Genomic DNA, 17,024 nt, shown 5'->3' with positions numbered 1-17,024 from the left:
GTTGTGCTGTGGGCTCACCGTGGAGTCTCTATGCATACCAATAAAACATAGCAAAATGAACACTAAAGACTTCTTCATAATATTTAAAAATTATAATCATGACATCCGAAGTGATAATTCATGAAGATTTACAGTTTACAACTAGTGAGACACAATCATAATCTACCCTTTATGTTAGTGCTTGTAGATTTACCTGCGAAATATAAAAATATAAGTCTTTAATAGCTGTAACTTTTAATTCAGTAATCATTCATTCAATCAATGGAGTCATATATGAAATCAGTCGATATAGATTTAAAATTATTACAATATCAAAGAATGCGTAATTCATGTTAATTCTAATTATTCTAAGCTTAAATGAGAATGACTTTCATAAGAGTGATGAGAAAAGGAGACAAGATGGACAAGGAAATTATCATATAAAGATTTCTTTTTACTTTTAGAAACAAAATCGAAAAATGAGGCTATTACAAATTATGCTGTTTTCCGAAATATAACAAATAATAAGCAGTGAAGAGGTTATTACTCATTGCAACGAGTTTCGTTCAATCAATCAATGTCAGCTTGAGATGGTGCTAATGAAGCTATCCACAAGGAACGAGATAAGCCTTCTAGTCATTTTTTCACCCCTAACAATGGTGACAATCGTGGAAGAAAATCGTGAAGGACAGACGCAATAAGACTTACAAAACTTTATAAAAGTTAATTGAATCGTCTTTGTCGTAGAGTTTTTCACTGGAAAAGTATTAATTTAATTGACTTTGAAGTATATAATTGAGTATCTCTAGATTGCCTTGAAGAAAAATTTAATTGGTAGACTACGGTTGAATTTAGATATATAAGATGAGTTGAGTATGAAGGACATGTTATGCCAAATACTCGGTTAAGTCGAGTTACGGCCGTTTTCAATAACGTATCTCTAGTTACGGATACAATGCTGTTACCGTTTAGTGACAAGATCTTATCTATCCATAGTTATGTCAAGACAAATCTATCATTTTACGCTAACTTACATTTCAATAACTTATCGACATAAAGCATGGGACTATAACTATATTGGACATAACTATGGATAGATAAGATCTTGTCATTAAACGTTGACAGCAATGTATCCGTGACTAGAGATACGTTATTGAAAACGGCCGTTAGCTGTACGAAAAATACTTTTTATACGAATTTTTCTCGGATACCTCGGAGTTTTTTACAAAACATGTTTTTTATCACAATCTAGAATATCCTTAACGGTAAAGGGCCATTAGACATTATAAGTACTTTCATTCAGTAATTGAGCGATCAAGTAAATAGTCTAGGTGATACTTATAATACAAGCGATAATGGTGCTCTATTACGGCCGTTCCCAATATACTATCTACAAATAGAGATAAATTACTACCTTCTACTGTCAGTAATTAGCTGTCAATAATCTGAAGCTATCCCAATATACCCGATAAGTCATTCTTATCGCCTTATATTGGGACGCGTGAATTGAAATTTCCATACAAACTTCTATCGCTGGTAAACTATACGTCGTCCCATTGACAGACAGCGTGTACGGATAAGGTTATTTACCGTCGATAAGATTATTGGGACAGAAAAGTCAACGATAGTTACGATTTTTATCTCAAGTAAGAGATAGAATGAATATTAGGAACGGCCGTTAGAAATCAGTGTGTTTGATACTGACTTCTGCGACATGAAAAAAATTCTTCGATATCAAACTGATGTTTTCCGAACCATCTGGATGTGTGGCGGTCCTCCACAGTACGGTTTTCAAGGAGCTTTCTTCCACGTACTACAAAGCTGTGAAATGAGCTTGCTTGGGCTGTGTTTCCGACATGGGTACCTTCGAAAAAAGCGCGTACACTTTTCCTGTGATTCCTCTAGTGTTGCAAGAGAATATGAGCAGCGGTGTTAACTTAACACCAGGTGACCCGTACGCTCGTTTGTCCTCCTTTTCCAAAAAAAAAAACCCGTAGTTCTGACACGTAACAGTATCAAATACAACACAATAAACCATAGAGTTATCAAAAACAAAATGTTGTCTATACATGAGTAAAATTGCGTGGTTATATCATGCTCAAAATATTTAACTATATGATAAACGTGATTAGATATTAATCTGAAGCAACTTAAATTTATTAAGCGTAGAATATCATATTGTAATATGTGTGCATATTGTCTGAATCGTTAATAGCCTTTATCGTAACGCAAGCGTCTAGAGTAGTTTAGGAAATTTGTTTATCATCTGCAAGTCTAGAAATTGTATTTGAACTACATTGTTGAAACCACTTCCCGTATAATAAAGTTAGGTAGTTTGTTGGAATAGTTGTGCGCCAGTTATGAATAACTTAATTGCGCATAATATATCACAGGTATACTTGACTGGTCACTATAATCAAATATGAAGTAGTTTATATGTAAGATTGTTAATATTCATGGGATGAATTATTATATTATAGAGAGTGTAGGTTCTTTTCATAATCTAATTGCACAGATATACTGAACATAATAGATGCCTATAATTTTACATCATCGATACAACTCCTCCCCCGTAAGATAGACCGATGTTCTAGTCAAGATCGCCGGAGTAGGTTGGATGAGGGCAATGCAGGACTGATCGTCACGAGTGGGAGGCTCCTTTGCACAGGATTCCGGCTAGGTTATGGGTACCACAACGGCACCTATTTCTGCATAGAAGCAGTAATGTGTAAGCATTTTTGTTTCGGTCAGAAGGACGCATTAGCTTGTAAAATTACTGAGCAAATGAGACTTAACATCTTATGTCTCAAGGTGACGAGCGCAGTTATAGTCCCGCTGAGAATTTTTAGGGTTTTTCAAGAATCCTGAGCGGCACCGCATTGTAATGAGCACGGCGTACCAATTACCATTAGCTGAACGTGCTGCACATCTCGTTTCTTATTTTCATAAAAAATATGATCTTTGGGGAAGGCCTGTGTCCAGCAGTGAACGTCTTCCGACTGACGATGATAATAGAGTGAATATTAAGTATATCTCATAGATTCCATTTAAAAAACACGTAAGTATCAACCATTATACAATATTATAATATAATAAACAATGCAGGAAAAACACGATCTCACGTTTATGCAAATTGACATGATTTTCCTCAATTAATTTTTACTCAATCATAATGACACGGTGTTTCCATTCACAGAATGCTTTTTGTAGCCGAATTTAAATGAATATTGGAATTTAACACTAGCAGTTTCGTTAGAGTAACTGCAAACTGACGATTACTTATTTAAAATCCGTGAATCCATGTGTTCTCGGTTTTGCAATCTCTCGATTTAAAATAAACTTGCTCAAAGATTATTATTGATGATGCCGGAGCAGAGGGCAAATTTATAATTGTATCTTTAATCATATTACTATTTAAGATTTGTTAAAGAGGTGTTGTCGTGATTATTGTCTATATTTTGATATAGACAATCGTTTGCGATGACATCCAATAATAATTCACACAGTGTCATAAAAATCGAGTGTAAGACGTAGCTTATCACGCACTAAATTGAATAGAAAATATGTATCATGTACGTACATCCGTTTTAAGTTTTTATATTAACTTAAGGGTCTTAAAATCAAACTAAGATGATTATTTTAATCAAAATTATTAAAATTTGAAATTACATGAAATTTGATATTTGCCTCCCGTGTTTAATTAAAACTAACACTGCAATTAATAAAAATAATAATATTAATTCGTAGGACACGTAAAATATTTATTCTTAATGTTGAATGTTATATTTATTGAAAAAGAAATAAAAACTGTGTGGTATTTCCACGGACTAGTAAAAAAATAAGGACTCCGTGTCACCTTACATAACAGTGTAGTACCAAAACAAGCCGATTAACGTGTAAATACATAGTTCCACGCACACACTCACACTACTACAGGCCGATAGGCGGCCATTAAGAGAATTGTCATCGTCTGTGACAGATCAGTTTGCGTCTCAATAAAATATTTTAAAAATGCCGTCGTGCGTTGTGACAAAGTGTAAAAACGATACTATATAAGTATTTGTGGCCATATATAATTATTTATGGGAGAAAAAATTGTGTAACTAGTATCCCCCGTAACTGCACACACACTAGCATAACGGTGCTTCACTTGCTAATATCACGGCGCGGAGTCCTTATTTTTTTACTCGTCCGTGGGTATTTCATAAAATATAAAAGAAATCCAACAACAAAGTTTTATTTAGCACACTGTACACAGCCATAGCTTTTTTATTTAGCTTGAAGGGACAAAATGCTTAAATTATATTGATTTTCTTTGTTGGCTTCCATTTCATCTGTATTTTGAATAGCATTACCAAATATTCTGGCTATTTTGCTATTTGCTATTTCAACTAAGCTCATACGAAGTTCACGAGACAAGCGTAAGTTGACGTTTCTTCCTGCGCTCTAATACTTGTTTTCGTCGTTTAGCTAATTGCTTTATTAACACACTATCACCATTTTTTTGATTAGATGCACATCATGCAATATACGTATTGACACGAGTGTGTCAGGTATTGGAAATAAATACTCTGCTTATGTATTTGTTTCAGATTTAACATAAAATAATAAAACTGTTGTATATAAACACCGATCATTACCGTTAAAACTGGAATGCTCTTCAACACCGTACCTTTACTCATTACTAGGCAGCCTACCTCGACCTGACATTGTCTCAGTCGTGGTGACCTTTCCACAAAAGCCACAATATAAAGAATAGAATAGAATAGAATACTCTGCTTATAGGAACGAGTCTATATATTTTTCACCTTCACTTTTTAGAACATGCACTTTGCCGGTCTGCCGTTGTTCCTCATATAGGCGGCGGTACCTTCAACAAATTACACCACATCGAACACTAGTTCTCTTCTATGTTCTCTTCTTCTTCTGGATCACTTTCCACATAATACTACTTTTTTTTTATGGAATTGGAGGTCAAACGAGCGTACGGGTCACCTAGTGTTAAGTGATCACCGCCGCCCACATTCTCTTGCACCACAAAAGGAATCACAAGAGCGTTGCCGGCCTTTAAGGAAGGTGTACGTGCTTTTCTGAAGGTACCCATGTCGTATCGTCCCGGAAACACCACAAGGACTTCTTCTTTTCCTTTACACTTTCGAGTCAGAACTAGAACTGCCGTAGTAGCCGCTTTGTACGTTTTATATACCCCAGGATCTGTTCTATTTTCAAACAATAATAATTCTCTTCCAATTCTTTAAATTTAAATTGTACTAGAAATTCCCATTAACTTTACAAAACCCAAAAAATCCATACACTGGTAGGTGTATTGAACCCGGTTCTACAGCGTCTGAAGTAAATACTTTTTTGGATTGACAGAACTTATATCTAAAATTCTATTTAAAAAAAATTGTCATAGGCCAACAATAAAAAATCTATAAAATTGTTTTGCTCGAAAGCTGCTAGGTTATTCGAAATAATAATGCATTCCAGTTGTATATTTCTATTTTTAACGTTATTTCGGATACAAAAATAAAATACGCAAAGTGAGAAAATTTAAAAAAAAATCAGTTTTATTTAATTTTTTTTATTATAATAATATATTGATGTTGTTAAGCTAAGCTAAATGTGCCTTCATTTGTTGTAATTGTTCGCTTTATTTGTTTTGCATGCTTAGTCACAAAAACCTAAGTTATTATCTCATATTTAAAATTCTCGTGTCACAATGTTAGTTACCTTACTCCTCCGAAAAGGCTTTACTGATTTTTACCAAATTTTATATGCATATTCAGTAGGTCTGAGAATCGGCTACTATCTATTTTTCATCCCCCTAAATGTTAATGGGTAGTCCACCCCAATTTTTTTTATCAAATTTTTATTTTTTATTTTATTATGATTCAGCATTAAAAAATAGATACAAATTTAAATTTTCGCCCTTCTACGATCTACAACTATTTTTGTATCACGATTTTTATATTATTCTGTTCCATCCACCAAACCGATATAGGGTTGCAAGATGGCAATCGAATATAATAATTGTAGTAAGATATATTTGTTTGGTCTGAGAATCGGTTGCATCAAAATTTTAATAATTGATTTTTTTTAATATGTTATATGGCAATACGATGTTTGCTGGGTCAGCTAGTTTTATTGTATTATTATGTAAAATTCTCATGTAAGATTTTTTAATGTTAAATCTTATGAAAATATCTTTAAACCGAAACATAGCTAGACCACTATACTTAGGTCAATCTCCTTTGAACGTAATAGTACTTGTACTTCCCCTTTCTTGAAAGGAGATTAAGTAACATATTATGACGAAATAATGAAATAACCACTGGCAGCGAGAGTGCTTATTAATTGGCGAACATGAAAGCTTCTACACGACACTTTTGCTATCATTATTATTGTTCATGCTTTAAGTATTAGTTATGTTATTGACTTTTTATATGAAAATAAGGGACGATGATTAAAAGACGTGTTACAAATTAATATAAGGATTTTAGGAGTTTTTACTTTCGTTGTTTTAGGAGACTTGAAACGCGTCAACATTTTTTCTTATATGATTATTCCTACAGAAATAAAATTTGAAATTTGAAAATATTAGGTGTCACGAATCGAAATAAATCTTTTAAAAGCGCGTGCGCTCGCCTCGGTAAACATATAATATTAAAAATGAAGATTAATTATGACGAAACAATAGACCTAATAAATACCTGAGGTTCCGAAGAGACATGGTTTCTACTCGTCTGGGAACTCCCTGGCGTAGGTGCTAGAGTAGAGCGTTAAACGCTCAACTCAACTCTGATGCGCTGCGAATATACCGGTGCCTACTGATGAATGATTTATTATCCGGCGCGAGATTCAATAGGTATTAGATCAGCCAATCAGATACCAATGCGTCTATCGTCTATAGGTATCTCTCTTTTTCTAGAGGAACTATCTGCGCTATAGTTTGCCATAACAAAAAAAAACGACAGAGAGAATAGACAATTGCGGCGTAAACAAATCTATCTATCCAATCTCAATTCATTCATTGGATCGAACTGCACTCAGTGTGCAAAATTTGTGTTGCCACTTCATAACAATCCCACATACTAGTCCTGAAAACCATAAACATTCCTTTTCAAACTCTCCCTCCTCCTTACGCAAATCCGTGATGTGTGCCATATGGCGATCTGTCTGACAAAAAACTCTCTTAATGGCCGCGTGCGTAACCGCATCGCCGCTCGTGAAAAATATAGAAAACTAAGGCCTAAGGTCGATCAATCACCCGGAATATTGTGTACGACACGAAAATTTTAAAGAATATATATTTTTTTTTTTCACAAATTCAGACAATACCCCAAATATTTTGCAAATAAAATATGCAGAAAAAACTTGCAGAGTTCCTTGCCCCTTCTTTTCTGAACGACGCCTCCTGGAAGTCTCTTGAACCAATGACCATGAACGAACTATCAAAATTGACTTTCAAAAGTGTCCAAATTGTACCTTAATAAATTAAAACATTTCATTTCCAATATAAATAAAAAACTTTATATCCCACTGAAGTATTTTGTAATACTTCTACATCTACACTTGTGTGAAGGATTACACATTAATTAATTATTACAAATGAATGTTGAATTATTTTACAAAATCTAAAATACATTTATAAATATAAAATCATAAAGTGATAGAATAGTATCAATGTTGAAAATAAAATCAATTCAATACTTTTACAACAGTGCTGAAGTCTTTGAAAATCATAAAAAGTGGCATTATGATTATTATTTGAATTTTTAACATGAATTTTGAAGTTATGTGAAAAAGTGTGAAAACAAAAGTTGTAGATCTTTTTATTACATACAAGTTTGCTATTTATCTATTTTCCATAGGTCTTGTAGTTTCGCTGGAAATCGAGATAATCCGTTTTTTACCCTTAAACACCCTCCCTTTTCCACTTCCTGACCTCAAATCGCCCGTAATTTATTTTTCCTTTCATTTTTGTAATATTTTCTACCATTTCCAATGGGTTCCATCCTACTAATATTATATTTTGGTTCCAAAAATTATCGAACCTGATCCTAATAATTTTACGATGATTTTTATCGAAAGTGATGTAAGTGTAGGTTTTGTAAATTTTCCAGCTTTTAAGATAAGATAAACTTTATTTGCACTGAATAGGTTTCATTACAAGATGGTATAGTACAAATGTTTACAGTTTGCTATTCAGCTCTATACAAAGCATTCAAATGTCAGTGGTTTACAATTATTTATATAAATAAGAAATTTAAATATCCATGTGACAATTCAAGAATTCACTTACATTATAATATACTGATGTCAATAGAAAATTTTTAAGAGTTAATCTAAATTTATATTCGGGTAAATTTTGTACACATTCGGGTATTTCATTAAATAATTTAACACACATTCTGTATGCGTTACGTTGAAGCAATGAAGTACGTTGTGGTCTATCCAAAACCAGTGTATGACCATTTCTGGTGCAGCGTGTATGAACCTGTCTAACAGTTTTAAACAAATTTTTATGTTTTTTAACGAACATGCATGCTTCCAATATATACATGTCAATAAGTGTTAATATATTCAGCTTACGAAATAGTGGCCTACAAGATTCGTACGGGGGGATACCTAATATAGCCCGAACACATTGTTTTTGTGCTACGAAAGCTCTTTGAAAATGAGTTGATGAGCCCCATAATAATTAAACATATTTAAGATTCGAGGCTACGTAACCATGAAATGCTAAAAGAGCTACCTTCACAGATGCAGTTTGGTGTAATCTTGAAAGAACGTAACGGAATTTTATGAGTTTATTGCAAATCTTGTCTATATGGTGAGTCCAAGTTAAGTATAATGGTTATACCTAAGAATGTGCTGCTTTGTACTTCTTTAATTGATTGTCCTCTGAAATTAATTCCTAAATCTACATCAGATTTGTTTTTTGTTTTAAATCTAATAAAGTTAGTTTTTGCTAAATTCAAATTTAGGTTGTTACATGTCATCCAATTTATTACTAAATCAATTGTTTTATTTACGTCATATTCAAAATTAACAATGTCAGAACTATTTTTAGAATTAACAATAATAGAAATGTCATCAGCAAACATTATGCAATGATGTAATGTCACATTTGGGAGGTCATTAATATATAAGAGAAATAGCAAAGGTCGAAGCACACTTCCTTGTGGTACGCCACTATTTGTATTCTCGTAGGGTGATCTATATTTAACATTTTCATTTTTCTTATTTACTTTAGTAATTTCAACACACTGCAATCGATTTCTAAGATAGGACGACATCCATTGTAGTGCTAGTCCTCTTATTCCAGATTTCTCAAGTTTGTCTAATAAAATATTATGAGAAACAAAGTCAAAGGCTTTTGACATATCAAAAAATAGTACAATTACGTCATTATTAAATTCAATATTTGTTATAATTTCGTCAATTAGATTAAATCCAGCCAATGTCGTGGATTTATTTTTCTGAAATCCGTTTTGATCATTTTTAATTACATTATTCATGGACCAGTATTTATTTATTCTTGTGTACATACATTTCTCAAGTTTTACAGTTCTGAAAGTAATATAAATATGAAACAGAGGTTATTACTTAAATAAATCAATTAGTGTGTGAGCAAATAATAAATTTTTTTAATGTTCAGTACGGATACTTAGTCATCTCAATTAACCCACGCGCATTAATGTAAGTTACCAAGCGTATGGCGAGTTTTAAAAATTGCATTTGGCTCCATACCTGCTTTGTGTAATGCAATCACAGCAATTCGGTACTCTTTATCACCCTACTATATTTTAATATCGCAAAATATTGTACAATGTATTGGCGCCAAAATGAGAAAACTCAATGAACAATCATATAAAAATAACAGATTCCAAATTCAAATGTAATATTTTGTTTATTTTTAATTGTAACAGTATTTATGGAAAGACTAAGTATAGTAGTAAGTGATAAAGACAACCAATACTTTCTTGCAACACAAAAGGAATCACACCAGAATTTTAGACAGCTGTAAACTCGCTTTTTAAATTATGTGGTATCGTCCTGGAGACGCCGCTAATAAACTCATTAATCAGTTTGGTTGTACGAACGGCATACATTTTGAGTTTAACATTTAAGTTTGTGGCAATGTCCTGCGATCGTCAAATGTTTCGAACTAATTTGAAGGTGTGATTTCATTATGAAGCTGACCCGTATATATTACATTTTCATTGATATACGCAAACATAAACAGCCCCCAATTAGTTAAAATATTTGTATAGGACGAAACAACTTATGCGATCCGAGAAGGGGATACCATGAGTCCTACTTTACAGGTATGACCTAGTTTGGGCCCCGCTTTGCCGTAGAACCCTCCTATGAAACCATAAATATATAATATATGTTTAATTTTGAAAATTTAATTAAAAATAGTTATTTCTAATAATCTATAGCCATTATGATCTTTTTGTTGAGGGACCTAAATGTTAGTGTGTTTTGAATTTGTGAAAATCTAATCAAATGATATGAGGTACAGGGGTATGAGGTACCTACTTCCACTGACTGAGAAAAATGCTGGTATGCAGTGTATTGCTACACTTGGATAAGGAAAGAAAGGGATAGATCTTTGAGGCAAGAAATTCAAGAAACCGGAATCTAATTCGAAAGCTATTTTATTTACAAGTAGTAAGCTGTAAGAGAAAATGTTTTATTTTTTGTATGTTTGTTTGTAAATTATTTCACCCTTAGAAAGCTAAAAATCAAGAAGTAACATATGTACAGTATGTTCGTTCCCGTACTCCTCCGAAACGGCTTGACCGATTCTCATGAAATTTTGTGAGCATATTGAGTAGGTCTGAGAATCAGCCAACATCTATTTTTAATACCCCTAAGTAATAAGGGTTGTTCACCCTTATTTTTTTTTTTAATTTTTAAGTAGGGTTATCACTTTTGGGATTAATTCCGCATCGTTCATAAATTTTGTTTTCAAATTTAATTTGTGTAATAATCCAAGAAGAAGTGAGTGTTATCACTTTAAAAAATAACGAATTGCTTAGATTTGTAAGAGCGACATCTTAGGTCAATTTTCTAATATGCAAATATTGGGATTGAGCAGGTTATCAAAAATGTAAAGTAGATCCTGTAGATGAAGCCACGACTTGAGATTTGAACAAGACATACAAGATGTATCAACGATACGTCTCTTGAACTGTTGGCTCAGTGGCAAGAGTGCTCCCACGGAAAGCGCGATCCTCTTGCCAATTTGGACAATTTGCTCCCGCATAAAAAATCAGAACAATTTTGTATTGTAGCTAACTATTAGTGTCATACTTATTGAAAAAAAAAAACAACACCATATTATGTTCACCAAATAACCAAATCAAAATAAAGATATTGTATACTAAAAGAATGAGATGCTTAAAGACAGTTCAGTGGTACCCATAAAATACCATATTATAGAGTGAAGTAGTGCGGGGAACGTAAGAGAATTGAGCTATCAGAGTGCCTGAATGACAGCGGCTGGATGAGTTGTTTTGTTTCAGCTTTCTTTGAAGATGTCAAAGGAAAACACTTTTCATGACTAAGAATTAGTATTCCACGCAAGGCAGTGGCTGAAAAGTTAATTAATATTCTCAATGACAACATTGCAGACATATTCACGATAATCATTGAGTCTTAAAACTATTCGACACGTGTTTCGCCTATCCTCAGGAGATGTTGACTCGCCAAACTCTGGCAGTTTGGCGATGGATTATGGATTTCCACAAAATAACGCCTACTTCAATAAAGACACAGGTTCATGCTGATTTTTTTAATCGTTAGCGTAACGTAAACTAGGACTTGGTTGTAAAAATCTGGAACTCAACCTCATTTCTTCCTTAAATGGTGTACTTCTAATTAATCAAAATCATATACTTTAATATTATTATCAATCAATTTCTCCATACAATAATTATAATAATTAATTAAGTACTTATCAAAGTAGTAAACCCATTAATGTAGGGTTATCTATTATTTTGTTTCGACTTATATAACAGTGTGTGTCTACGCCATTATATTAGTGAGTACTGCGATGAAGACAAGCGCAGACTTGATTAGACTTTGTACTGTTATTGTGTTAATTTGTATGTGCTGTGAAGGACGTAGGTATACACGTTGCCGACTTGCCACCGAACTAATGAAAACTAACCTTATCGAAAAGACTTTTCTTGGAAATTGTAAGTAGTACATTTTAGTAAATTTTTCAATTACACATAAAATATACGTACAAATTACTGTTATTCAACGATCCACAAACTCGAAACTCCTTCGATTAATATCAAATTAAATTGCACAAGGAAATATTTATTTTTAAGTGTTAAACTTAGCAAAGGATTCTGTGATTGTTCTTTTCATAAATTTTTATTTGCGTTACCGTGCCTTACCTTTTCTTTCAAACCTTAATAATAGACTTTATTTATAATCATCTTGCTATAAATACAAGTGTATATATTTGTTAAATTCGCCCATAACATTTTCCTTATCAAGTGATTTTCCGTTCTAATAAATACAATGCGATTATATCATTTCTGCGAACTTGAAGCGGATCTGCTTTGTATTTCTTATTGAATATTTTGTTGAAATTATTAGAGTCTATATGTCTCACATTTTCAACCGTGTTTACAAACAAAAAAACAACCTTGAACTTGACTTAAGCAATATATATTATAATAATAAATATATATACAACATATGAGGTATATCTGTCACAAGATCGGTCTCCGTGGTACGTTGATGACATGGGCGTTCACAGTTAAAGAATGCATGGTTACCCTCGTCCTGTCTTGATCTGATCTGATGATGTGGCCCTACAGTAGGCATCGAAACTTCTTAAAAACATGCATATATACGAGCGGAGTAAGGACCTATTGAAATTGCTGTGAGGCACACACTTTCTTCAAAAGATTATTTGACTTTGATTTTGGATCCTCGTTATTGTGGAATGTGTGTATGTGATTACTTTTATTATTATTATCACATACCGATCTTTATATGCTACATATATATGTGCATTTGATTGTCCTCAGGTTTTTTCATATCTGTTCCAGTGCGTTAGTATAATATTTTGTATTATAGGTTGATTAAAAACTCGCCACTCAAGGCCAAGGAATCCTCAACTTCATTTGGTAATATTTAACGAATAGATGCAAAGAGTTTATATAATAACACGTTTTCAATTACAATTATTGTTCTATAAGTTTATTCCAGTTTTTGTAAAGTAATAATAACATTATAATGTTTGACTTAATGAAACAATTGTCTCAGGTAGTTGATAAGAATAGTTGCCACTTGTTTAATAGTCTTGTTGCAATATAATCAGGATTCCTTACATTCTTAGTTTTTTTATTTTATTTTATCTATTATTTTATTTCTTTTTCAGTTATAATATGTTCGTATTATCACGTTTGCATGTATTTAATTTTGTATGAAAAATTAAAATATTCATTATTCTAGTATTTCCTTTTGTATAGATCTAATATTTATACACGATATATACCTCAGCAAAACTGCTGTTTGGGGCTGCAGATATTAGAACACAACATTTTACATCAAATCACACGGTGAAATTTATATTTTTTTATGATACAAATGGAAGTGAGATTAAGCTTGTTTAAAATAAAAAGCTGGGTGGCTTTTAATACCGATGTAACGAATGACCGATGATATCGAAATAATATTTGTTTTGAAGAAAGGGCGATTAGGGCCATTTATAATCTAAATTCTAGAGAATCCCTCATCACTTTAAATTAAAGGCTTCTCAATTAATTTTTAATAATATATGAATAGTTTATTACAGAAATAATTAATACATTCAAAATATAGATATACATACCATCAACACAAGAAATAAAATAAAATTGAACTTTTTACGAACATATGGGAAATTCAGTAATTTAAAAGAAATATTTGTAGTGACGATTCAAAAGCCTAATTGAATAAAGTTTATTTGACTTTGACTTTGAAACCCTTTCAATATTTAGATCGCCTAGTTCTTCAGAACTTTGGGAGTTCTTACTAGTGTTAATTCACAAAACGTTTCTTTGTGCCATTTCGCTATTCAGTGTTGTGAGTTATTTGGTACTATTTCCAGTGTAGTATTCAAGACTTCATAATTAAAAGGCTTCATCTATTCAGATCCCTAGAGGGTATAAAAGCACTAGATTCCGTGAAAATTAAGAGAAAATTTCTTGTACGGGAAAGTGGCTAATTTTAGTAACATATAATGATATTATACGATATAATAACATGTGTCAAAGATGGCCTTATTTACGCTAACCTTAAATATTTGAGGATATAGGGTTGTTATAAAATAACCACGAATTTAAATCTATCGGTCACTTTAATTCTATTTAAATAAACAATTTAATACGCCCGAATTTTAATAATAAACAAAATATGAATAGTACAAATAAGTTGCATAATTAAACTGATTTATTTTGTAAACATAGAATTAAAGTAGATAAGTTGGTAATTTTTATCTAGTAATGTGTTAATAAGGCCTCCCGCATTACAAAACTATAGACAGGGAATCATGTAATCCTGATGGATTACATGATTCCCTGTCTATAGTTCCCATGATATTGCGCATTCAATCCGTCAAAGGCTCCCACATTTCAAAAGTCCTGTAGTTTCGAACACTGGAAGGGATTCCATAAACGCAACGACGGGGTTGATAACTCTATTTCCCAGATTCCAAAAGGGGTTGTTGTGTCGCCCATTAAATTTTTACAGATGAATAAACATTTAAAACAATAACGAAGATCTCACGATAACGTTTCATTCCCGACTCGTGGTCACACCGGTGTGACTACGAGTAATATTTTTTTCCTCGTCGTCACACCAAGGGTTTTACTACACCCTGTTGGTAATTGATATTATAAGTGATGTGCCAGTTTCTATTCTCATGATCTCGACATTCTCTATAGTTTAGATAACGAATGACTATGGATGGAAAATGTTTTTTTCCTCGTCTTCACACCACGGGTTTTACTGCACCTTAATTACAGTAGTATTTCCGTAAAATGGCCTAAAGATATATAATTATTAATAAGATGCGTTTGCGTATTAATAATCAATTTATCTTTCAAATTTTCTCTATTTCCTTGGGTTTTTTTCAATGTCAATGTTCCCGTCCTCTTTTAAGACAGTTAATAGTTTATTAACTATCACACAATTTTTGTTAATTATATTGTTTAGTGAGTGTGCCTGCAATAAAACTTTCATGTTTGAGCCAGTATTTCTTCATGTACGTTAAAATATCTTTTACTTTGCCAACCGAGGCACCCAAACCTTTGGCATAGCAAAATCGATTAGCATAAATGGTACGTTACACAGGCGAATTGTTGGTTAATGCACAGTGCTACCTCTCCTGCTCCTGCTACGCCTCCAGAATTTGTCACTGAACGATGGTACTACATAAGAATTAAGTCAAAGATTTTTTTGGGAGTATTGCCCTATACAAACGCTGCATATTCTACCTGTACTAAAATATTGACTTGTGCTATTCATAATATAGGTCCTTAAGAATAATTAATTCATATTCTTGATAATTTATGTATGTTCATTTGCACTGTAGCTAAATTGCCATAAATTGTCATTATCATAATGTTAACACCAGCAACAGACATAAATTTATTTAAATTATTACAACATGATCCCAGAAAATGTTTGTCGTTGTGTAGAGATGTGGGTCTCTCTCTCTCCTACATTTGTCACGGGAAAAGCTAAGAAGGGTTGTTCGGGTTGGTACCAGCAGTCGAATTCTTCCACCGGACATAATGTTAAAATGCGAAATTCCACCCATGTCATGTCTGTCTGACATTCTAGAACCTTGGGGACCTTCAAACCTTGAGCATGTTCCCAATTTAAGGGCTGGCAGCGTATCTCTTGACCCCTGGTGTTGCGTATGTCCATGGGCGGTTCCCCCACCATATTTCATCACGTGAGCCTTTTGCCCGTTTGCCCCTTCTCATATAAAAAAGATAAAACATAGACAAAGACAGTCTTCCATATGATCGATGACCTCAATACAGCCTCCCAATTAGTAGGTCTCAAAATGAACACGGACAAGAAGAAGATCATTTGGGAAAACTCTTGAAATTGTCGACGAGCACGTCTACCTCGGATAACAACCCAGTTAGGCAGGTCCAATTTCGCGAAAGAGGTCACTCGTCGAATCTAACTCGGATGGGCAGCATTCGGGAAGCTCCGTAAAATCTTCTCGTCCAAATACCACAGAGTCTGAAGACAAAGGTTTTCAACCAGTGTGTGTTTCCAGTGATGACTTACGGTACGCAGACGTGGTCGCTAACTATGGGCCTTATGAGAAAGCTCATGGTCGCTCAGAGGGCAATGGAGAGGGCTATACTTGGAGTTTCCCTGTGAGATCGAATTAGAAATGAGGAGATCCGTAGGAGAATCAAAGTTACCGACATAGTCCAAATGATTGCGAAACTGAAGTGGCAATGGGCAGGCCACATAGTTCGAAAGACAGATGGCTGTTGGCGCAGTAAAGTCAAGGACTTTATGTGGCGACCACGTACCAGAAGACGCAGTGTTGGTTGACTTCCCACAAGATGGACCGACGAAATGGTTAAGATCGCCGGAAGACATTGGATGAGGGCAGCGCAGGACCAATCGTCGTGGAAACTTTGGGGGAGGCCTTTGTACAGCAGCGGACGTCTTCCGGCTGATAATGAGACAAAGACATTAACTTAATCACAAAAAGATAGAAAATATTGTATTATGCCGAATAGGACTCTTCATCGGCATGTATTGCAGTTATAAACTGCAACACTGATTTTCAGAAGGCCCCAAAACCCTCAAACTCAGTCTGAATGAAAATTATTACTATGCTTAAAATTTAATACAAAACCATCTATTTAATACAAAACTACCACTATAAGAGAAAAAGAAAAAATATAAAACTACTTGTATTACAATAATTTAAACTTAAACAATCTAGACCATTTGCTAATATTAAAATACTTAAACATAAATTATAATAA

The sequence above is a fragment of the Leptidea sinapis genome, chromosome 14 (genome assembly GCF_905404315.1).
Source record: "Leptidea sinapis chromosome 14, ilLepSina1.1, whole genome shotgun sequence".
Classification (NCBI taxonomy): domain Eukaryota; kingdom Metazoa; phylum Arthropoda; class Insecta; order Lepidoptera; family Pieridae; genus Leptidea; species Leptidea sinapis.
This window is presented reverse-complemented; position numbering follows the sequence as displayed.